This window comes from Lissotriton vulgaris, chromosome 4_1 (assembly GCF_964263255.1).
Source record: "Lissotriton vulgaris chromosome 4_1, aLisVul1.2, whole genome shotgun sequence".
Taxonomy (NCBI): Eukaryota; Metazoa; Chordata; class Amphibia; order Caudata; family Salamandridae; genus Lissotriton; species Lissotriton vulgaris.
This window is the reverse complement of record NC_141691.1, coordinates 814234076-814259883: the sequence shown is the minus strand read 5'-3', so window position 1 is coordinate 814259883 and position 25808 is coordinate 814234076.

Below are 25808 nucleotides of genomic sequence, written 5' to 3'. Positions count from 1 at the left end.
TTTCTATCCTACTGCTCGCCAGAACTAAGGCAAGATTAACAAATCTATTTTCCACCTTCCGTTTGGGTGGTTGGGGAAATAGCCCCTGCAGACAAACCTCAACAGAGGGATATAGCACACGCCCTACTGCCGCCCTGCCAACCTCAGCACTTCCTCCCAAAACCTGCGCAGTGTGGTACAGCCTCAGATCATATATATAAAATCAGCGTCCCTATAATTACACCTCTGGCAAATATGCATTTCGCGGTCATAGGCGACCTGGAGTCTATGGGGTGTCCTCTAGGTCATATGTATATAATTTAACTGCATGTATTTCATCCTGGTATTGCGGAAGACCTTTTATTGGGTATGCTATAATTCTGCCCCATTCCAGATCTGAAAGTTATCTGTCCAAAACTGTCTCCCAGCAATCACATAGTTTTAGTAATGGGTTATGGGACATCTCTGACAGTGAGGCGTAAAACCATTTCACTTGATGTTGCGTCGCGCCCAAAGTAAGTAGAGAATGCAATATCACATGTGTTGTTGATTCCTCCCGGCCTCTACTCCACAACTCCCTGAATGTCCGTGCCAAGGTCTCGTACTGCAGGAATTGACCAGGCTGAAGGCCAAAGCCCTCAAACAGATTCTCAAAGGGGGCGAGAACTGACTGCTGATAGTGGTCCCCTACTGTCTCTAGCCCGAATTCAGTCCAAGCTGACATTTGTTCAGGTGCAAATACTGTTCCTGGGTTACCATGCAGTAGGCCAACCAGTGTCAGGACTTGGACATACAAAGGAACCCCCGCCACTTTAGCCACGCAACGTGTCCAACACTACAGGGCCGTGGTCTGAAACAGGGATTGGTGAAGGATTATCATCGCTGGGTCAAGCAGTTTGGCCAGCAGCAGGGCGGTGCGAGCTCTGCAATCCGTCAAATCCATCCCCCCTGGGCCCGTTCCTTCCAGCCACTGTGCCTGCCACTGTAATTGAGAGGCCAGGAAGCAGAATTCAATTTTCGGCACCCCCAGGCATCTGCCATGGGGCGCTGCAGCGTTGATAAGGATGTTATGTTATGATAAAAGTGCCTTCCGCGCACGTTCATCAAGCGGTTTCATGGCACTGAGGACAAAAGGGACGGCGGCATCGACAGGACATTGGCTTACGCATAAGCTTGAGAAAACAACATGGTCTTAAGTAGTTTTCTGAACTGGACATAAGAGGACGTAGAGCTCAGTTCCATAGGAAGTTAATTCCAGAATTGTGGGGCCAGGGCCGAAAATCTGAGACCCCCGTGTTTTTTACATTTAAATGCTGGTGTAGTCAGTAGGTTCAGGTAAGAGGAGTGCAGCTCCAGAGAAGGGATATAACGCTGAATCCTTGAAGAAATAAAGGCTGGACCAATGCCAGCAAGGGCTTTATAAATAGTACAGCCCAGCTGAAGGCACAGCGCTTAGCCACCGGGAGTCAATGAAGACTCTTCATTATGGGGCTCACGTGATGGTGTCTGGGTTGACGGTAGATTAGCCTGGGCGCCTGGTTTTGTATCAGCTGCAGGTGATGAAATTGGTATGCTAGAATGCCAACATATAACGAGTTGGTATAATCGATTCAGTAGATTACCAGGGCCAAAGTAACCAGGGTCCCCTCCGACACCCCTACTCCCATATAAGATCCCGCAGCAGTGAGTCCAATTGCTGGATCCACCTTGCAGGTATTGTAGTTGGAAGATCAATAAAAAAAGTTAAGTAAGAGTGGCAGCATGACCATCTTAGATAGGGAAACCCAGGCCATATTCGGGAGTCACAAAGAGCACCAAAAAGGGACACATGATCTGAGACACTTAGGAGCCCTTCCAAGATTCCCTTCTCTCAGGTCTTCCAGGGAGTGGAAGATGTGGATCCCTAAATATCTAAATCTAGAAGGGGCCCAATTAAGATCGTCAGGGAGGTCCAGGAGGTGGGACAGTGCCACAGTCATGGGAAGCAAATAGGTCTTGCTTCTGTTAACCTTCAAGCCTGATAGGAGCTCAAACCTTCTCAAGAGGTCCAGCGCTACTGCAGAGCCCACCACAGCATCGCTGAGATAGACCAGGAGATTATCTGCATATAGGAAGATGATATGGTTATGTCCTCCCAGAGTCGGGCCCACCCCTTCACCTCCCTGTTGGAACAGTGTGGCCAGGGGTTCAATCGCCAAGGCAAACAAGAGGGGCGATGGTTGTCATCCCTGTTGGGTGCCACAAAAGATCACATATTGTGTGGACACCATTTTGCCTATCTTGACCCGTGCCATGGGACATTCATAAAGGACCTTTACCCATTTCACCCAACCATCTCCAAGACCCATACGCCCCATGGTCTCAAGCAAGTAATCCCACCGCACTGTGTCAAAGGCATTCTCCAGATCTATCAATAGGGAGGCCGCTTGCAGGAAGAGCTCTAATCCGGTGTGATACAGCACAGAATACAATCTGCGCAGGTTAAATGAGGTATCCCGAGACAGGATAAAACCGTTCTGATCAGTGTGAATTAGGGTAGACATGTATGGGAGCAAACGGACACCAGTATCTTACTACGTTTTTAAAATCCATGCTCAGCATGGAGAGTGGTCGGAAGTCCGTAACTTGTACCTCACAGTGGTTGTCTTGGGGAGCAGAATCACTAGTGCGTCTCGCGTGGAGTCAGGGAGCTGCCCAAGTCTCAAAGATTCTACGTATAGGGTCTCCAAGCGGGGAGCTAGTCTCAAGGCATACAGAGAGTAAAATTCTGTGGCGACACCATCTGGGCCCGGGGTTTTACCCGTGGCCATACTCTTAATAGCCACATAAATCTCTTGTGCCATCACTGGGACACCAATCGTCTCCTTCGCCTGTTCGTCCAACATCTGAAGCCTAACGCAGTCAAAAAATCTCTCTGCTCCCCCCAGCCCTTCCTGGAGAGACATGGGGAGGTGCATCATACAAGGCTTCATAATAGTCACGGAATAAAGCATTTATCGCCTCTGGGTCGTAAACAGACTCACCAGTATTAGTTTAAACATGCATGATCAGGGATCTGCGTGTCTCAAGCCTGATCAGCCATGCCAGTAATCGGCCGGGCCTCCCTTCCTCTTCCTGCACCTTGGTAAGATGCCCCATATAATCATGGCAACTTAGCCATTCGAGAGCCTGATGATAAAGAGCATGTGTGTCCCATAGAGTTTACAAGTTGTTGGTTTATGTCCCCCATACATGGTCTGACTTTTGGAGTCTGTCCTCTGGCTCCCCCAGCTCCTGGTGCAGTTCTCTCTGTGCCCCTATCAACTGTCCCAGGCAATGACAGAACGTTACAACCTTAAACGCATCCCCTTCTAACCTGGGCTGTGAATGTTGTTTGTGCATTGTTAGAAAAGTAGGTATCAATGGGGGCACTCATGGTTTCCTTAAAACAAATATCCTCCAATATCAGCGGGTTGAGTCACCACAGTGGGTTCCAAGGGCGTTTCCCCAAAGGCTGAAAAGTCAACAGCAGAGGACTATGATTTGAGAACGTACGTCCGAGGTAATCTGTGTGGTTGATGGAATGGCCAAGGCCAGAGGTGCATAAAAAAACGTCAAGCCTCGAGTGTGAATGGTGCATGGGTGAGTAATATGAGTAATCTCTATCTGCCATGTGTTGGGTTCTCCAGATATCCTCCAACCCCAAGTGCCCCCTCCAATATTGGAACCCCGCCGCAGTGGGATAGGCCTGAGCCCCTGGTAGTGGGGGGGGGGTGAACAATCTAATGTGGTTACAGCCACACAATTAAAGTCACCCCCCAGGATCATGTCTGCCACCATCAATTCGACCATAGGGGCCAAGAGACCATGGAGGAGGGCATCTGGTCTTGATTTGGGATGTACACGCAACCCAATGTAATATCACGCCCGAGTAGCCTCCCCTTCAGCAACACATATCTACCTTCTTTATCTATCAGTGTATGCAAGGTTTCAAAGGGTACCACAGCCCTTAACCAAATTAACACACCCCTAGCATACACAGAGTAGAAGGTCACAAATACCTGCCCCCTCCAAAGTCTGCGCAGTTTCTCCACCACACTTTGTGTAAGATGTGTCTCTTGCAGCCGAGGTATCTGCACCCCCCTCCCCCCTTCATAGGTATCTGTGCATATTATGCTTCTTGGATGCTGAGTCCATCCCTCTAATATTCCACATCAGGAGCTTCAGTGTGTAATGTGTGGACACCATTGCCGGAAACATATCTCAATCCCACACCACCCACCCCCTCCCTGCCCAGCTTGTTCCCAGGGAAAGGATCTAGGACACCCCCTGCAATCAAAACAGAGCAAAACATAAAAAAAACACTTGCAAACAGGAACGCCCCTTCCCTAGATCAGCCTGGCAATGACCGGGAGCCCAAACTGCAAGCAAGCCATCAGTTTCAACAGAAGACCCCAACCAGCCATAGGTGCAGTCTTCAAAGAGGGGATGGGCCACAGCCTGTGGACAACAATCATCGGGTCAGTCCGCGCCGGCCCAATCATCAATAACTTTCAGCCTATCTGCATCTTTCATCAGTAGAGCATTCCATATCTCCCAATTGGTTCACCCCATCTAGAGGAGCCTCACTTGTTCAAAGAATATCCACTGTCCGCGGAATGATTATTGGCAGCGGGACGCTTTCCACTCAGAAAGTGTCCCAGTCGGAGTCTCCAGACCCCTTAACTAAGCAGGAACCAGTTTCTGAGATAGTCTTCCTTCCCTTCATGATCTCGTGCAGCAGCTCTTTCCTTTTCGGTCTGGGAAAGGCTTGGTTTTTTGGATGGTCTCCTATTAGGCCTAGTACGGGCCCTCTTCCGGAATTGCGGATCTCTGACTGTGCCAACAGTGTCTGTCTTCGGGGGCAGACCCCAGATTTGTTGGACTCAAGTCATTTCCAAGCTGCCCCAGGATTATCGCAGAAGTGAGTCTTCCCCTCAAGCATTATGCAGAGACGGGCAGGGCACATTAAGGAATATTGCAGGCACTCCTACGGCAGAGCCCTCTTGACTTCGAGGAACAAGGCCCGCCATGGCTGGACTTCAGCTGTGCAGTCAGGGAAGATCGAGACCTTGCTGTTATCTATCACAAATGGGCATTCTGGTCGTACCTTCTGTAGGAGGACATCCCTGTCTTTGAAATGCAGGAGTCTTGCCACCACTGGGCGCGGTGGGCGACTAAGCACGGAGGCCGAGCTGGGACCCGGTGTTCCCTTTCAAGGGTGTAAAAGATCAAGAGGTTGTCCGGTGCTACCACAGTGTGAAGCCAGTGTTCGAGGAAAGCAATCATGTCTCTACCTTTTGTTCCTTCTGGCAGCCCAACCTCCCTGACTTTGTTCCTCCTATTGCGTCCTTCTGCATCCTCAGCCCTGTGCGTGCGGACCTGTTCAGAGAGTTACTGCAACCTGATGCCACTGTGTCTGCTGTGCAGGATGAAGATCCGTGGTCGAAGCCTCCTCAACTTTCACTCTCTCCGCCAATTTATGATGTTCAGCTCTAAGCAGCCCCAACCCAGCCAACACAGTACTGATATCTTGGTGTAAGGTGACCTTAGTGTCTGCAATGGCGTCGAGTATCTTGGTCAGCTGTTGCCCCGGGTCCCCCAGAACTGTTGATCCTGGTGTTTGTTTCTTGGTGCTGTTCAGTGGCGTCCACCCCCGATCCGATGGCACTCCCCCTGTCTTTGCCCTGGCCTTTCCCATCTCTGCTAAGGACAATTGACCAGGAGCTGCAATAGAGCACCTGCAGAGTACACCAACGTGTCTCTGCAGTTGGGAGGAGTATACGGCATGAATCTCAGAGCACCTCGTAAATAAATAAATTGTAAATCATACGTTCTTATATAGCGCCTTTCACCGTAAGGTCTCAAGGCGCTTGCTTTGGGAACCCGTCCTAGCCTTTCCCTGCGAGATTACCCCTACTGGGCATCCCCAAGGTGAAAACCAGGCATCCCATCACAGTGGGGCCGTAGTGGAGATTAAGCAAGCTATTGCCCAGAGTTGCAGAGTGTGAACCCACGATTCGAGTAGGCACCGAGGCGAGAATTATCGAGTCCGTGGACATTTTGAGCTCAAGGCCCTGCCACGTCGGGGATTGAACCCTGGTCCCGGGTCTGACCTCTGCATCAGGGACTGCCTCCTCTAACCGGTGAGCCACACTTCTCCACAATGTATCTCTACCACCTTCCCACACTAGGTCCACCAAGCCACTAACAGAGGGGATGTCAAGTCCCACTGCTCATCGGTAGGAAAATACAGAGGTAGGTAGCACTAGATTGTCTCCAGGAAGCCAGACCCTCCTCTCAAGTCAGAGCCCTTGTTTGGTTATGTAGGGCAGAAAAAAAGGTCCGGAATCTAAGCAGGGCTCCAAGCAATTCCGGGCGAGGGTAAAAGTAACTTCAGGGAGGCGAGATAGGGGGGCTTCTTGACTAAGCAAGGCCAGCCGTTCCACCTCTGAGTCACCTACAACCTTCAGCCATACCTCACTGCTCTCCGGGACCTTTCTAGGCTGATCTCTTCACCTCTTGCTATCCAGCAGGCCCATCTCTCTCGGGCCCGGGTCCAGCCGCAGGACCCACATAGCGCTGGACGTGCACCAAAAGATCAAGCAAACAATGGGGGGGGGGGCTAGGAGGAAATCCTGTCAGGGTCCCACAGAGACGGAGCAAGCATCAAACCTCCAAGTAGCCCCGATCAGGGCCAGAGCTTCCACGGCCCAAGCGGGTCCCCAGTGCAGCGGTCTCTGTTCAGGCCTCCGCCGCCTGATTGTCTCGGAGGCCGTCTATCGCCACTCCGTCAGCCTCACCAGTCTGGCCGAGACCAGCCGCCTGCCAAAACCAGCAGCCGGCACCCCACAGTATAGGCATGCCCGGTCTCACACCTGGCCAAACTACATCTCGGGCAGTCTCTCAATTTTACGGCCGTCCAGGTTGACTCACCCGGTAGAAAACTTCCTCAGCACTGGGAGACTGCATTGAAATCCATGCTGCTGCCTTCCTTCTGCAGCTCTGATGTTGACTAGAGGTGTCTTTTACTGTCTCCGGGCCTCCGATGCCAGGCTGCTCCCTTTTCTTCTCGCCTCATCAGTTCGTGCCTCCTGCTGCCTCTGTCCACCCCTGGAGAATGCCCAATGGCTGCATGGACTTCGGCTCGTCTCCCCCGCCTTCGGCAATACAGCCCTTTTCAGGATTTCAATCATGCTATGACTATCTCGCCTCTCAATCCTTCCTCCAGATGTAGTCATGCTCTGAGCAACTCAGCAGGCAGGCTGTGCACTGATGTCACAGGACACAGTTCGGGCCGGCGCCGAGCAGCAGGCTGACGTGTCCGTCATTGATGGCTTGAAAAGCCACGCCCCCTCCAATCAGCCTACCATCAATGGGGGAGTAGGTCCAGTAAGAGCGAAGAGTATGTGAGCAGAAAATGTAGTTGATGACTTTATTGTAATTGTAAATTGTATTTATATAGTTCTCATTACCCCTGAAGAGGTGTTGAAATCATTTTTCGGCGATTTGCATGATGCCACGGTGGATAGTGGTGGATTAAGAGAGGGGAAATATAAATTATTATTGAGAGTGTTAGACAGATGAATAGGATAAGGAGGCATAAAGGAGGGAAGAGTTGGGAATAGGTTATATGGGGGTCTGTAGTAGTATGAGAAGTTTGGCACGAGTCAGAGTGGAGGTAGGAGAATAATTTGAAAGAGGTTTAGGATGACACATAGAATAGTGGTTTGGGAAGAGTTGTATAGATATTTTTTCTTCTGCAGTAGGTGGAAATATATCAATAGATACATACATATTCTTACATAAATTGTATACATACTTAGGGGTGTTAACATATTATGCATATGCAAAATAATCTAGAAGTATACAATTGTACTATATGTAGACCTGTATGTACATGCATGGATAAATATTTACAAACACCATTTTTTGCCGTAGATAAATAAATGTTACAATTTTTGCCTCATATTTCAATAGTGAAACACTTATAGATAAATCTACACATTGTGACGGATATGCATTATTATAGAAAAATAAACCCATAAGCATACACTCGTCATCTTATATATTATTGATATTGATCTACTATTATATGGATGTAAGAATGTTATAAATATAGATATATATTTTATTTTGTATTTATTTATTTGTTTTTACTTTTATTATTTTTTTGTTCCTCCAATAAATGTAAAAATATATATATAGAGATACATACTCGCATTACAATAGGGAGTCAAAATGTATATATAGTTAAGACACCTTAAGAAATGTTATGTACTATTGAAGATAGTTGAATATTAAAAAAAAACAATATGTACATGCGTATATTGTTATGTACAAGCTGAGGTATTCACATTTTAGTTTTGTTTTTAATTATATATGTAGATAAATAGTTAATCTCTTACATATGTTCCCTTTAGAACGAATTGTCATTTGAAAAAACAAATCTGTAACTAAAGCTCATCTATTTAAATGTTATGTGTATCTTGGCCTGCATGTATTTGATAAGGATAAGACAAGAAGACCATAGATAGGGCTTTTAAAAAGCGCCCAAGATGTCTGGCTCTCATCTAAGCTCACAGCTCAGTGGTAGCGGAGCAGCTACCAGAGTGGCTGGGGTACCTAAACAAACTCTTACACATGCACATAAACATACACACACATATAAAATTATTATTATTATTATTAATATTTATTCTTTAAACATTCTTGTATTAGTATTTGTTTTTATTATTTATTTATTTATGATCAACTTTATCGAGTGGAGGGAAGCAAGCTGCCTGCCGCAAGAATCCCTCCCTCTGGCATGGATGTAGGAATAACACAGACCTTGACAGTCAGGTTCACAAATCTCTTCAGAACATGGATACAGCACACACAATCCATTCCTGATTCACAAAGGTGAGGGTCTCTGCAGTATGAAGTGTGAAAATGGCATTTAGGAGTATGAACGTTTCATTAGGCACGCACTCTAGGCATGCAGACATGACGATTTCTCCACTGTTGTGATCCCAAGAGGAGAATTAATGGCTGCTGTTAAGGGAGGGTCAGGGGAATGGGCCATGAAAATTAGGCGAATAGCCAGTGTCATGATTTTATGGGAATTCACAAGCATTTGCCACGCATTTCCCATACTAATCTGCATGTCTACGACCACACGTGAAATAATCATGAATGTATTTGTGTAAAAAGGGAGCTAGATGCGTGGAAATTTTCAAGGGAGTGGAAAATGTTTGTCAGTGAGGAAACATTAATAAAGGGTGTTTTAAATACGACCTGTGATGTATATAAATGAGGCGGGGTGTGGTCTTTGTAAAGGGCAAATTGGTTGAAAGGCAGAGAGCGGAGTCCAGGGTGGAAGACTGAGCTAATCAGACAGTGAATAGTGGTGGAGAGTTGTAGGTTCAGAGAGGGGAGCTGGACAACTTACTGTGTCGCGAAATAGTGTGTCATGATTTCTTGCATTCAAGGTCATTTTAATTCATAATCAAAGTGGGTAATTGACGAGGACTCTCACCATCCGAGGCGCCCCTGATCATTCTCACCTCTATTTATTTATTCTCATCGTCTTTGTCTCCCGATCTGTAACTTTGCACTCTCTACCTTCCGACTGACTATTGTTTCTTTCTTCTCCTAGTTCTTGTGCTGTCATCTGTCTTTCCCTACCTGACATTACACCTCTTTACCTCTCTTCTTAGTTCTCGTTCTACCTTCCTCTCGCTTAACTACTCTCCTCACCTTTCTCTGTCTATCTTGGCTCTATCTATAAGTGGAGTGGTGTGGCTCACTGGTTAGAGGCGGCAGACCCGGAAGCAGATAACGGCCCGGGACCAGGGTTCAATTCTCGACGCGGCAGGGCCCTGGACCAGGGTCAACGTACTCGATAATTCTCACCTCGGTGCCTACTCTAACCAGGGATCACACTCGGTAACTCTGGGCATTAAGCTTGCCTCATCTCTACAACGGCCCCCCACAGACGCCAGAGATGCCTGGTTTCACCTTGGAGATACCCAGAAAGGGACCATCTCACAGGGAAAGCCGCCGGGGATGCCTGGTTTCACCTTGGAGATACCCAGAAAGGGACCATCTCACAGGAAAAGCCAGGACGGGTTCCCCAGCGGTCTTCCGCGCCAGGATACTCCGGTAGTAATTGAGCGTGCTACAAAACAGCATATTACATCACATCTCTCCCTCTCATTCTACCTCACCTTTCTCTATTTCCCGTCTATTTTGTTGTACCTCATCTTCCTCTACCTGCACTAATCACCACTCCGTTCTCTTCTCTTTATTTCTATATCTACCCCTCTGTCCAAATAACTTTATGTCATTTTTCTGTACCACCTCTACCTTCCTGTCTCTGCCTGCCCTCTAGTTCTACCTCATGCCCCTCTCCTTCCCTTAACTCACCTCTGTTATCTCACCACTCTCCTTCCTTTTCTTCTAAATATCTCTACAGTTTTAGGTAACTACTCCATCTATACATCAATTTACTCTACCTCGCCGCCCTCTCTCAAATACACCTCTTTCCACCCCACCACGCTGCTTTTCTGTTGCCCTCACACCTCTCTAACACTCTATTTGCCTCTTCATCTCTACCTCTGTATTGCTCTTCTTATTTCAGCTCTCTCTGCCTAAGCCCTCTCTGCACATCACTACTATTTCCATCACCCCTCCCTGAACATCTCTTCAATCTACTCCACAGCTGTCCACCTCCTCTCGTTCTTTACATAGCACCGTCTGGCTCTCTGTACCTCACCCATATCTACCTCTCTTTCTTTACATAGCACTGTCTATCTCTCTGTACCTCACCATTATCTAGCTCTCTGTCTTTACGTAGCGCTGTCTATCTCTCTGTACCTCACCATTATCTACCTCTCTTTCTTTACGTAGCGCTGTCTATCTCTCTGCACCTCATCACTATCTACCTCTCTTTCTTTACACAGCGCTGTCTATCTCTCTGCACCTCACCACTATCTACCTCTCTTTCGTTACGTAGCGCTGTCTGTCTCTCTGTACCTCACCACTATCTACCTCTCTTTCTTTACGTAGCGCTGTCTATCTCTCTGCACCTCACCACTATCTACCTCTCTTTCTTTACGTAGCACTGTCTATCTCTATGTACCTCACCACTGTCTACGTTCCCCCTCTCTTTCTTTCTCTCTCTCTCTCTCTTTATAGGTCTTCTTCAGCCCTCCTGCTACCTCATTTCCCTACCTCACATCGCACTCCTTACATCATCTCTTTCTACCTCACCTCTCTTTTTCACTCTGCAACCTCTCACTTTAACTCAGTAGTCATACCTCACCTGACCTCTTCACTTCTCTTTTCCATTTCTATCCGTTCTACTTCACTGCTCTCGCTACCTTCCCTCTTTCTTCTACCTCTTTCTCTTCCTCTACCTCTGTTTTCTACTACTACCTCCTCCCTCTCACTTTCTTTCTTATCCCTGTATGTACTTCTCTCTCTAGTTCCGTTCACCCTCTCTACTTCACCTCTCTGTACCTCTCTCTCTTTTTATATCTCTCTCCATTGCTCCAGTTCTCTACCTCACCACTTTCTCTGTCTCTCTATGTATCAACATGCCACGTTTTCATCTACTTTACCTGTCTCTCTCCTTCACCTCTTTTCTCTCTACAACTAATCTATCTTTCTAACATTCATCCACTCCTGCTAACTTTCTATGTGCTTTACCACTCTCTTTATCTGACCTGCCTTTCTATATTGTACTCCTCCTTTTCTCTCTCAGCCTCACCACTTGTCCTCTACCTTGCATCTCTCTCTATGCCTCTTCCTCTACCTCATCTACCACTCACCTCTCCCTCTGTTTACATTTCTTTCTTTCCATCACTTGCTCCCTCTATACCTCACTCCAAAACCTTTTGTGACACATCAGCAGCTTAAAACATGCCTTCTGTTGCACCCTATTTACAAAGTGACTCATCTAAACAGATACATCACTTTGTAAACCCCTGCGCTTCATTATACCTGCGTCAGGTATAATGTATGCAGGGTGGGCGTTCCCACGTAAGTAAGCCTCGTAGAAGTGACGCCATGAAATCTTACAGATTTCACTGCACCACATCTAGGGTGCAAATGCGTCAATATCTTATGCCTGCCTCACAGCAGGCGTAAGACTGATGTAAGCCCTTTCACATGGGGCTTGCCCCATGTGAAAGGACACATTACTGGAGTTGCGTCACTTTTGTGACACACTCCAGCAATGTGTCACTTTTGCGCCATGCAGATATGTCAGCAATACTGACGTATCTGTAACTCCTTGCGACATGATGCGTCATACAGTAAATATGACGCGTCAATCATGTCGCAAGGAGGGCGCACTGAGAAGTGACGCATCGCTGCTTTCACGCATCGATGCGTCACTTCTCCTAAATGAGGCCCTACGTATCTCACTTCCTCTCTTTACTCTTTCTACATCTGTGTACGTGAAACACGTCTTGCCAAGGGCCCCAAAAATCCTTAAGATTATTTCACCCGCATCAGGAACCACAGGTGTACGAGAGGAAAGTTGCACGGTTCCCGTTTTTCCCTCACATACATCATATAGTTTCTGAAACAGAGTGAATGTCCCAAATATCTGCAATTTACACACTAACAACTTTAAGGATCAGAGCAAAAGATTTCAGATAGGCCCGAACAACATGAAGACGATTCAGAATCATATATGCTTCTTTAAATCTGCAGATGCAGTTGTGGCAGTCAATGTGAGGAGTTTCGCTTTAAATAGCGCATGGGGGAGTCTTGGTGGTTTGCCCTCTCTGCGCACTGTTGCAAAATGGCCCCTGTGCAGTCAACAGAAATAGAATTTAATCTAACGCTGAAGAAACACAATGCCAGCACGAGCTCCCGAAATGATGAGCTTGTCACATGCTACATGCAAAAGATATTGTTTTCAAAAGACGCCTCCGGTGGGAACAAAACCCAAGACACAAGAAAAGCAGATCTACATGGCTGCTGTTATTAGAAATGTGCCACAAAACTGGATAAGCATGAACTCGGGCTTGAATAAACATGACTTCGCTGTCTGCCTTCTGACTGTCATTGTAGGAAGTTGACCTTGACAAAGGGCTTCATCCAGAAGCTAAAACAGGCTCAAGATCAATATGCATGTGCAGGAATATTCAGTGGCATAAAATGTTTGCAAATGGTATTATGCACCTGACCTTTCCATTGTAAGAAACCAATATTGACTTGTTTGGTTATGCAAGGTCTCAAAGGTCAAAAGGACCCACATTAGTAAGCACTGTGAGAGTCAAAATTCAGATATTTTAGTTTTGACTTAGCTAATTCAAAAAGTAGGGATAAACTTTAATGTGACTGAACAGCTCTTCCCCTTTTCCCTTTTTCCCCTTCTCCAACCCCTTTGATGAAGTCATGTGCTAATCCCAATTTAGATGCAAATGAAGGTTTGTGCCTAAATCAGGATTCCAAGTATGGCGAAAATGTCACCTATTTTTCCTGCACAAATGTCGCCAGGTAATACTGTCAACCATGTTTGTGAAGTGAAAATATGCAATTTTACGAGTTTGCATTTGTGCATTATTCCCTATCCTGAGGTCTGGAACTCGGTTTGGCAAGATCAGACCACATCTAGTTTAATACTGACCCTATCATATTCACATTTAATGGATGTGGTATTAGCATATCAAATAACATGCAATTCAAAATTAGACTTCATTATTTTATTACCATTTTTGATGAATTTGACACTGTCTTGTTTAAAGAGCCGGGATGCTAAGAGGTGTTGATTCCAAGAAACACTAGCCAAAGCACTTTAAATTCACAGGGAAGAAGTTCAATATTCAACAGGGGGTTCAAATGTGCACAATCCTTGAAATATAAGGCACTTTAACCTCTGAGCACAGCGGGCATACTCTCTTTAAAGTCTTTTAAGGATATCAGTACTGATGGTATTTGAAACTGTACATTTTCCCTTACAGGTCAATAAATGGCCACATCCGTGCTGTAACAGGCCTCATGTTTGTGTCTGAATCAGAAGGGTGAGAGCTTCCTGTGTGCCTGACTCTTGTTATCACCAGAGGTGGGAAGAAATCCAAAAGATTCACTGATGGACAGAGTGCTTCAGAGCTGTTGGCATGTGGTCGGTCTCCTGCGGAGAGACAACCTTCCCACGCACCTCCGGGCCATCAACTCACTTCCAGAACTGCGAATGGCCCTCAAGACCTGGCTCTCTGAATTAGCTCCTGGGGCCTGTAAGTGCCTGGATAGCCTATCAGGCGGTTGGCTACGCTTTATAAATCTTGATTGATTGATTGATTGACCACTCATAGTCAGGAAGAACTAAAGAGGTTTGGATGCAGGTGATAACACAGAACAGCAAATCCAGGGAAAGTAACAGTCAGTGAGCAACATGTATGGGCTACCAGACGGGGCTACTAGCCGTGTCGGTGAGCCTTCTGTCAATGTCCTGGATGGGTGTGGCCACAAAGGAGTCGTAGCACAGAAAAACCTTTAATAACTTATTTCACATGAATAATGGGATTGGTGTTGATGGATAATTCTATCTTCTATTTTAGTTCTAGGAGAATAATGTGTTATTACTTATAACACACATGGTACAGTTCCTGACATGTTTCCTGTTTATAAACTTGTCCTCGTGGGAAACATCCTTTACAACGCAACTTTTACCACGCAGTGCCTTTACCACGCAACTTTTACAACGCAAACCATTACAACGCATTGCGCTGGGGGGCGCTCTAGGATAAGGAATACGTTTAATTTACTATCCAACACCTTCCCTAGTGTCCACGGGGACTGGAGTTGGAATAGTAAATTAAACTATTCACTATCCAGCACCCCAAAGCACTATGCGTTGTAAAGGTTTTCGTTGTAAAAACCGCGTTGTAAAGGCATGCGTGGTAAAAGCATGCGTTGTAATGTCATACATCCTGTCCTTGTGATTCAAAATGGCAATAAAGTTTTGTCAAAGAAGAAAAAAAACACACACACACGCATGGTACTGTGGAGAACTGTAGGTTCACCACTCCATGGACGCAAGAGAAGACAGAGGTCCCCATACAAAGAGCTGCCAGACAAGAAAGCTGAAGCAGCGCACAGTGTTAGAGGCCAAAAAGTGCTTGGCCATATGGAACAGTCCCCTATTTTGTTTGTGAATATGAGCGTGAGTGCACGTGAATCTTAGCAGTGTAGTGTTAACTTGCTTCACAGGGACATCGACCAATAGCATAGGGCAGCCGTGACTACGCACATTGCTGATCGCTGAATGCTGAGATTTATTGCTTGTCAATGATGATTACAACAAATGCCACCTTGATGGTTGAGAAGGGCATTTACAACATTATGGGCCAGATGTAGGTGGGTAAATACCGTTCGGTAACGCGGAAATTCGGTAAATTTCAGAGTTACCGACCGGTTTTTAGCCATTCCTAATGTAGGTAAGGAATCGGTAAATAAGGAATCAGTAAATACCGATTCCTTAATACCGGTTCCTTATTGCTCTTTCATTTAAGGAATCAGTAATATCAATTCCTTAAATGCAATGTAGGAAGCACATTGAAGAGTGCTTTTGAGCCTTAAGAAATCAGTAATTACCACCTACTTCAAGTGGGTGGTAATAACCGATTTCCCTTAAAAAAACACTTTTTTGCTTTTTTTAAAGTACCATGTGGCACACATGCACATTTCAGGGGTGCAACAGGGTGTCCTTTGGACACCCTGGCACCCTTTAAAAAACTGAATCACTAATACTGAATGTCTTTACATTCATTCCTATGGACCTCCAAGCCCATAGAAATAAATAGGTAGGTATTCCTTATGACCGAATCTCAATTACTGATTCGGTAGTAAGGAATATTAAGGATTCTGTATTTTTTACCGAATCTTTACCTACATAGGAAATACCGATTTCTCAATAGCGAATCGGTAAAATTTGCTATTAAGAAATCGCTATTTCTCATTTAACTACATCTGGCCCTATATGACTAGGCCAACTCACGTGTTCTTGTGAGTGTCAAGGCAAGGACTCTCTCGCCCCGCTGAGGACCCCGCCTAGCAGACCCGGCAGCAAGAAGGCCCCATGGTTCACCGACGAACTCAAGAGCTCCAAGAAGAACTGCCGAGCCCTCGAGAAAGTCTGGAAAAGGAATCCGACACCGGACAACAGGACCTCCTACAAACTTGCCACCCGGAAACACCACCAGCTGATCCGCGCCGCCAAGAGAACAGCATTCAAGGACCGGTTGGACAACAACGCACACAACAGCAAGGAACTCTTCAACATCGTGAAAGAGCTTTCCAACCCCAACGCAGGAAACAACGACATCACCCCATCGCAAGACCTCTGCAACTCCCTCGCCTCCTACTTCCACAACAAGATCACAGACATACACAGCAGCTTCAACAACCAACCAACGCACACCACGACCGACCAGCCACCCCCCCCCACCACCACCCTCCACGCCTGGACCCCGATCAGCACCGAAGACACCATCCGCACGATGAACTCAATCCACTCCGGATCACCAACCGACCCCTGCCCTCACCACATCTTCAACAAGGCCGACGCTGTCATCGCACCCCACCTGCGAGACATCATCAACACTTCCTTCGACACCGCCATCTTCCCCGAGAGCTGGAAACACGCCGAACTCAGCGCTCTACTCAAGAAACCAACAGCGGACCCCACCGACCTCAAGAATTACCGCCCCATCTCGCTTCTCCCGTTTCCAGCCAAAGTCATCGAGAAGACCGTCAACAAGCAGATGGCCGCCTTCCTCGAGACGAACGGATCCCTCGACCCCTCACAGTCCGGCTTCCGAGCCAAACACAGCACCGAGACCGCCCTCATCGCCGCCACCGATGACATCCGAGCCCTGATGGACAATGGAGAAACAGCGGCCCTCATCCTCCTAGACCTCTCCGCGGCATTCGACACGGTCTGCCACCGCACCCTAGTACGGCGCCTCAGCAACATCGGCATCCAGGACAAGGCGCTGGAATGGATCATCTCCTTCCTCGACGGAAGAACACAGCGAGTCCGCCTACCACCGTACAAGTCAGAGGCCTCCGAAGTCATCTGCGGCGTCCCCCAAGGATCATCCCTGAGCCCCACCCTCTTCAACGTCTACATGAGCCCCCTCGCGGCCATCGCACGCAAACACCACCTCAGCATCATCTCCTACGCCGACGACACCCAGCTGATCCTTTCCCTGACCAACAACCCCGCCGCCGCCAGAGCCAACCTACACGAAGGGATGAAAGAGGTAGCCGAGTGGATGACGACCAGCCGCCTGAAACTGAACTCGGACAAGACGGAGGTCCTCATCCTGGGCTCCTCTCCCTCCGCCTGGGACGACTCCTGGTGGCCTCCCGCCCTGGGCACGGCACCCAAACCGACAGACCATGCACGAAACCTGGGCTTCATCCTGGACTCCTCCCTCTCCATGACCAGGCAAGTCAGCAGCGTCTCCTCGGCGTGCTTCAACATCCTACGCATGCTACGGAAGATCTTCTGGTGGATCCCCACAGAGACCAGGAAGACCGTCACCCAGGCCCTCGTCACCAGCCGACTGGACTACGGCAACGCCCTCTACGCCGGGACCACCGCCAAGCTCCAGAAGAGACTCCAGCGGATCCAAAACGCCTCAGCCAGACTCATCCTCGACATCCCACGATCCAGCCACATCTCCGGACATCTGAGAGACCTTCACTGGCTCCCCATCAACAAGAGAATCACCTTCCGCCTCCTCACCCACGCACACAAAGCCCTACACGACCAAGGCCCGAGCTACCTCAACAGCCGAGTCAACTTCTACGCTCCCAAACGCCACCTCCGATCAGCCAACCACGCCCTCGCCGCCGTCCCCCGCATCCGAAGAGCGACTACAGGAGGAAGGTCCTTCTCCTACCTGGCCGCCAAGACCTGGAACTGCCTCCCGTCCGACCTGCGCCTGACCCAAGACCACCTCTCCTTCAGGAAGAAGCTGAAGACCTGGCTGTTCGAGCAGTAGCGGCACCCCCCCCCCCCCCCCAGCGCCTTGAGACCCTATGGGTATGTAGCGCGCTTTATAAGTGCCACTGATTGATTGATTGATTGATGAGGCTGGGAAGAATGGAAGTCCTAAATGATCTGGTCATGCAACGCTGTATCAGTGTCTACAACTGTCAGGAGCCCCTGAGGTGATACAGAAAGTGTAGAGCATATTAAATAGCATGCATGCCATACAAACATGAAATCTATTAGCTTTGCCAATGGTTGTTAGCTTGCCGGCACTGGGAAGTTAACACATACAAATTCACTTGAACGAAGAATGACACAGAAAAAGTGCTGCATTACTTTCGACAGGATCCATTTTAAAGATGCTTTCGTCGGCTCTCGTCCACAGTGCTACAGGGCTGTTCACTGGCTGATTTCAGAGGTAAAATAATCCCTCATGTGTTCCAGTGGACGTGGAAGAAAGCACCCAAACATCCATCAGAAAAACAGTGAGAATATGGCTGTTCCAAAATGTAATTGACAATGCCTCAAGGGAAAGGTTGAAGGTTCTAGAGCAAAAGTAGGTAATGGTTGGGGGAGTTCACCCCAACCCCCTTAAATTAAGCACGGAGTGCAATAGATTTACCATGAATTGTGCAAGCTCTACACATGTAGAACTAAACAAGCACTGGCAAAGCCAAGAGGTCTCATCTTTGAGACCGATTGCCATTGACAATGCCTTTTGGAGATGCCGTGCAGCAAGACCAAAGGCAAAAAAGACAAAGAAAAGGCCTACTATGTGGTTGTCTCATTTGGGGGAGCAAGCATACATCACCCATGCACGCACACCCATGGATGCATGCGCCTGCGAAAATATAGAGTGCCATTGTTTTGTATTTAGCAATCCATAACGGAACGATTAATTTTTAGAAAGTGTGAAAGGAGTGTGAAACCGCTTCTTTTAAGGTGGGGGGACAGAAGCAATTTGTTTCCTGGACCTCCCAAAAAAAAAATAATAAAAAGAGAACCACAGAGGTAGGGGGCAATGGAGTAGGCAGGAATAAAACAGAAATAAAGCTAAGAGGAGCGGAATAGCAGCACATGAAGGAGAGATCGACATGGTGGAGGAGGGGCAGCATATTAGAGAGAGCAACCTGGGGAGCTAGTGGAGAATATCACAAGGGTGAGAGCAGCTCAGAGGAGGAGCAGGGAGAGAAGCACATGAGGTAGACAGCAGGAAAACACATGCACGCTCGCCAAGTGTTTAACCAAATAGAAAACAGTAGCTTTCTAAAAGGGAGCAGCGCAGGGCTACAATTCACCCAGTCAAAAGGATTCTAAAGAAGTTGTGCCTTAGGGGAGGGACAAATAAAAGAATGACAAGATGGGACAAGGAAAGCCAACAAATAAGAAGCAAGCAACTAACAGTGATAATAAAGCAACTAATGGCAAACATTGGACGAAAATGAATCGCTCAACTGTAACTTTCACAAGCAACCAGGAGACTGCGTGCAAGCCATGCTCCACTAAAAGCCATTGTCTCGATGCCATGGGAAGGGTGCAGAAAAGGACAAAATGCACGAAACTTCCCATAGGAACATTGGCTATGAGCCTGTTGATTTGCTTGGCACTTTCTGGTAAGAGTTCACAGCACATTAAAGAGAAACCAGAAGCTGCTACTTCACGAGCCCCGCCACACTAAATTAATTATGTACCAATAAAGACTCGCCACACGTCTGCAACTCTGACGCCAGGATTCTTAGTACACCGCACGCGTCCACTTTATTTATCGTCATTAAGCGGCCATGTTTTTCTGACGTACCTGCGTGAGCGCGGCACGTGAGTCAGCGGAACCCATCAGCGGCAGTGAACAGGACAAAGGCCTTCTTTTACGAGGTGTCGGAAAGTTGCAGCAGAAAGAGCATTGTCTCTCTTATTTAGAGCTAATAATGTTTCAATACTTTTCACAGTAGGGTCACTGGTGTTTGCCTGTAAAAAGTGTGACTCGGCTTGAGAGGACTTTGAAAAAATGGTTAAACGGGTACAGAGGATTCTAACAAAGTAATAAAGTGCCCCAGTTTCTACGAGAATAAAGAGGGTGGGTGCGGAAACTGTGGTACGGTGGCAAGATTTGACGAAGGGGGCTTGCTATATAGTCTCCGACTTAGCCCAAAGGCCCTTTGAGAAGCTTGCCCGACCCTGAAAATAGCTCTATTTAATGCTGTGATTATTCAGCATGTTGGTTAATAAAGTGCACCGTGCTGGCTCTTCTGATATTGGAAATAAAAAGAGTTTTACATTGTTATATGTTATGTTGTTTTACGTTAAGTTAAGGAATGAATAAGATTGCGTGGCTTGTACCTTGCATACCTTCTTATGAGAATTATAGGTTCCACGTAAGCTACGCATGAGCAGCCCTGCCAAGTACCACGCATCAGGAGTCAGACTAACACATTTTAGTGTGTTGGTCCGCATCACCGCACTACAATGCTAAGTCACCCATTTATAGCGCCTCCTGAAGCTGTCAAGGCAGAGCTTTGCTATAGTTAGAACTGAGCAGTTCATTTCAGCGCGGACCACTTGCTGATGGAAGAGTCGTAGTGTGTGTGACTGACAACTCAAACCGCTGCACACACACTGTGCACTGCCTAATGCCTTCCCTGCTGTGAATTTTTGAGAAAAGTTATCAACCATGATAGTCTCTACCAGGTGGGTTCAGTTGCGCTCGCTAGTTCAATCACCCCGGCATCACCTGGTGTCACGCAAACGGTGTTCTAAGATTTGCCCATTCAATGCCGAGAAGTCTTAATATGGGGCATCCTACAACGCAAGCGGGAGGCGTTGCCTGAAGCTAAGCCTCACAGCATGATGCCACAACTGCACCGCGGCGGGCGCTGCTTGCCGGACAGACTCATTGCAGCCGGCCCGTACAGTGGCTCCGCTCGCTCTCTGTCACAGACACTCTCAGGTCTGTAAAATGATCCATTATTTAGACATAAATCCTGACCTTGAAATATATTAATTTAGAGCATAGCTCGCTGCCTTATCCGCCTGTTACAGAGCTCAGCTCTGTTCTCTGCTCTCCTCTGGGAGCCAGTGCACAATTAAAACTCAGTGCTCTGCTAGCCACAAGGAGGGAAGACTTTGTGACTAGCGCCTGGCAGCAAGAAGCACAGTTTACTGAGGCAGCAGGCAGGCTCTCTGTGAGCGCTTAAAGTAGCCCAGGAGCAGCTGCACAGTACACAGCACTCCTCGGCACCTGGTCGCGAGGCCTCATAGCCAGCAATGTATTCAAACCTGTCCTGTAGAACCCGCCCGCCTCGCGCAGCCTCGTTTAGTTTCTTTTTTTCAGTTTTTAAAATAAGCTTTATTGAAAGTTTTGAAAAAGTCATATAAACAATTTAAAAGCCTCCTTTAGTTTCTAATGCACCCGCCTGTGCCCCTCACGTCGGCTTGAATTAGCCAGCAGCACAGTGGGTGCAGTCAGATCAGCCTGATGTTATTTAAATGTTTAACATCATGAAACCTGCAAGAAAATACAAAACCTATGAGCTGTCCACTCACAAAAAGTAAAATACCCCATTATACTTTTATGTAACGCCTTCCCTATATTTATAGCCAATCACACTAAATGTTAATTTTGTTGGCGCCAAAAAAGTAACTAAACCTTTACCAAAAATGAATATTTGAGCATGATGTACATGTAATGAAGGAACTCTGCTAAGGTGACCCAAGGTTGTTTTTAAACTATTACTGCACTCTCTCGTTCTGCACCTTGGCCCCACTGCCGCTACTGTTTGAGTTTAAATTCCAGTATTTTTGCATAAGCTGATCTCAGGTTACTGGCAGTGCATGCTCCGAGTCACACAAAACCAGTCCCTATCGGCAGTAGTAGGTTTTTGCATGCAGGAATCGGGAGGCAGGAGACTAGCCTTGAAATCAGTAGTCTCCCGTCTGAATCGGGAGGGGTAACATGTATGGCTTCCCTCGTCTTCATTGCTTGATTTTCCTTGCAAGAAAGTGTCACTCATAGTCGTTGAATGTCACTCATAATTACACAAAAATGATAAAAATGTCACACGTAAGCAAACTGAAAACTTGGCAGATATGCATGAGTGGCCATCTGCATAAAAAGCAGAAGTTTCACAATGATTTGCATCTTAAGGTTGGCCTGCAAAAATAAATGATATTGTGTACCTTTCCCTAGTGACTGTCCACTATCCAGCGTTCTGCGAGTCACACAACAAATATTGCTAGCACACTCGCAACACGTCTAGATTCACAGACCCTACATAGCGCTTCTGATCGAGCAAACTCTCAAGCGCCAGGAACCGAGTTCTTTGGACTAGGCATAAGGACAGCAAGAAATTACACTGACTACAGTAAAAGCTCTGTGAGATTATGCTAGTGTAATGTAAAAAAAAGAGTAAACACAGGCTTGGTTACGTAATTGCTTGTAAAACGCAAGTTACAAATTAAATTGCTTCCATGCTGATCCTCAGAAAGAGACCCTGAGAATAGGGGTGGGAATTCCACAGAGTTCCGCTCTGCCCTAGAAATGATAGGGGGACTGAAATCAAGGACTACTCTTGACAGATGGTGGGAGTCAAAGTGGGCTTGGAGAAAAAGGCCTTTGGTGAGGTGAGTTGGAGGTTTAGGTATGTAGCATAGCTGTGGTGAGTAGGGCACTGCAAGGTTGGGGCGTCTTCAGCTGGACTGAAGAGGGTTGCCATGCTGAAGAACAGCAGGAAGAGGAAGGGCTGTGGTTGGGACTTGTTTTGTGACTAAGAAGAGGGTAGGTCACTGTGCATAGGATGTAAGGTGTCCAGATAGCAGCTCTAGTGGCTTTTAGTGATGGTGTCACCCAGGGCCTTGTGCGAGGCACCCCACTGGGTAAAGCGAAGACCCCGCCACATACCTTATCCAAGCTCTATCTCCCTTCCTTCCTCCTCCAGGTGCAGGCTCTCCTTGCCCAGCCTCGGCCTGTGTCACCACTGACATCTCTCTTTCCGCCGGGTTGCGCCGGCTGCTGCGCCTTACATTATGATCTCCCAGAGGCGTCTGCAGAAAACAATCCCTCGTAGTCCGGAGGTGGGCCTGTACCCCCGGCGGAGGAAGCCAGGCAATGCAATGCACTGCAGTGGCAACAGCAGCCCAGGACATGCAGCAAGCTTCTTCGCCCTCTGCCACACCCATACAGGGAGCAAGTAGAAACCAGTTGCACGAAACACCGCTCGCGGGGGGCGTTTCGTCTCCATCGTAGGCAAGTAGCCAATCAGCCAGGCTCCTTAATGCTGCACCATGGCACAGTCCATCAACAGTCAAGTGGACTTGAACCATAGCAACAGCCAAGAGAGGCGGTGTGTACCTGACATTAATCATTTGTTTAACTGGTTTTCCTTGTAATTACATAGAGGTGCATGCTGGGTTTCCTTTCACATCAATAAATTGCGTGGAGATGTATTAACTGAAAACAATGCTTCTAATTCCTTGGGGCTTTCAAATAGTTTATTTTTATTTTTTCAACTCAGGTATTTAGTGCGATTTTCCTTTTCCTGACTCTCATTACCTTTTATAGGATAATCAGCAGTTATCAGCAAAATGTCATTATGTATATCAAAATGTTGTGCAGTTGCTCAATAAACGTGTGTTCTAGATGATATTCATGATTTGAATAAATAGTAAGAGTGGGTGGTCGGGGCAAACTCCGCTATGTGGCGGAATCTGAGTTTTTGCCTAACTCTGCGCTGCCAGCAGAGCGCAGAGTTAGAAAAAGTGCGCTACCGGAGCGGAGGTCACATCCCACCCTTACTGACAATGTTGAGGATGGAAGAGAAATCAGCTGGTGGGTGTGCCATAGCTAGCAGTACCTGGCAGTAGTTTATATCTCATTTAACCTCTTCTTAATTTAGGGTCATATGTATATGCCTGTAGCATAAAAATCCACTTTTCTAGGGAGTTCTGTGAGAGCAACCAAAGGACAATGAATGGATTAAATAAGGACTAGGAACCATGATTTTGCAGTGATGTAGGGAATATGACTTGACACAATGGTATGTAGAAATAGCAACAACTTTGCTACCAAAATATGAAGGACGACAATATAGAGAAGGTATGCACATATAGAAAGTATAGATTTACTATTCTAAACTGCACATCTACGTACCTTGAAGCTATATATATATATATATTATATATATATATATATATATATATATATATATATATATATATATATATATATATATATATATATATATATATATATATATATATATATATATATATATATATATATATATATATATTTATTGAGAAAACTAAAGGTTACAAAGACGTTATAGTTAGGCGCAGATTTCACTCGTGACAAACTAGTAAAATTTGACAGTTATAGTTACCTGTGCTGACAATAACTTATGCTCCCACAATGCATTGCTTATTACCTCCATAGTAAATAAATTTTGACATTGTCAGCGACATTACTGATGACATCTCAAATGACATCACTGATGACATCATCAAGCAAGTGTAAGTGTTTTAAGAGTTTATGGGTGTTAATCATATATACTAACCTACTGCAAAAGTTCAATTAGTATACTAGGTGCATTACTACTGATTGATACTACTTCTAACATATATCATGTGAGTGGCTGTGTGACTGTCTGTATCCTTATGTGTTTGGGTGTGGGAGTGGCTGGATGGGTGTATAAGTGGGTGAGTGAGTAGCTGTGTTGTGAGAGAGATGCTGTCTGAGTAGCTGTATTGGTGAGTGAGTGGTTGTGTTAGTGGCTGTATTGGTGAGTGAATAGCGTGTGAGTGGCTCTATAGGTAGGTAGGTGGGCAACAGTGGCGTAGCGAAATTTGAGGGGGCTCCCCTGCAAGATGCATGGAGGGGCCTCCCGCTCTGAATTTTAGCAGGAACTCTTGGGGCGAAAGTACTGTGCGGAAGGGGCCCCCTGCAGCTTGGGCCCCCCCCCGCACTGTGGGGGCTGCGGGGGCCTGTGTTACGCCCCTGGTGGGCAAGTGGGTCGGTAGTGACTGTAGGGTTAGTGAGTTGGTGTCTGAATGACTATGAGTGGGTGACTGTGGGCAAGTGAGTGGCTGTGTGGGTGTTTGCTTAGGTGAGTTGGTATGTGAGTGGCTGTATTGGAGTGTAAGTGTCTGTGTGAAAGGCTCTATGGGTGAGTGAGTGGATGTATGAGTGCTTGTATGGATGTCTGAATGGGTATGTACGTACTTGTATGGGTGAGTGAGTGACTGTGTTCAGAGGCTGTATGGGTGGGTGAGTGGGTGTGTGACTGGCTGTGTGGGTGAGTGACTGGTTGTATGGATAGTTGTATGGGTGAGTGAATGGTTGCATGAGTAGCTGTACAAGTGAGTGAGTGGGTGTGTAAGTGACTATGGACGAATGAATGAGTGTATGAGTACTGGTATAGGTCTGTTATGGGTGTGTGAGTGGTTGTCTGGGTCTGTGAATGGACGTACACGAGGTTGTATGGGGATGTAAGTGGGTGTGTGAGTGGTTCTATGGATGATATCATCAGTGATGTAATTTGTGATGTCACTGACCAGGTCATGAGTGATGTAATATGTGAGGAAATAAGCAGTGCATTGTGGGGGCTTAAGTTATAATTTGCTCAGGTAACTATAACTGCAGAATTTCCCTGGTTTTATACGAGTGGAATCTGAGCCTAACTATGACCTCCCTGTAACCTTTGGTTTTTTAAGTGAATTTCTAAGGTTTTTCAAATTCTCTTTCCTAACTGTAATGTCCCTGTAATCTTTGTTTTTAAAGTGAATTTCTGTGTTTTTTTAACTAGGAGTCACGTTTGCA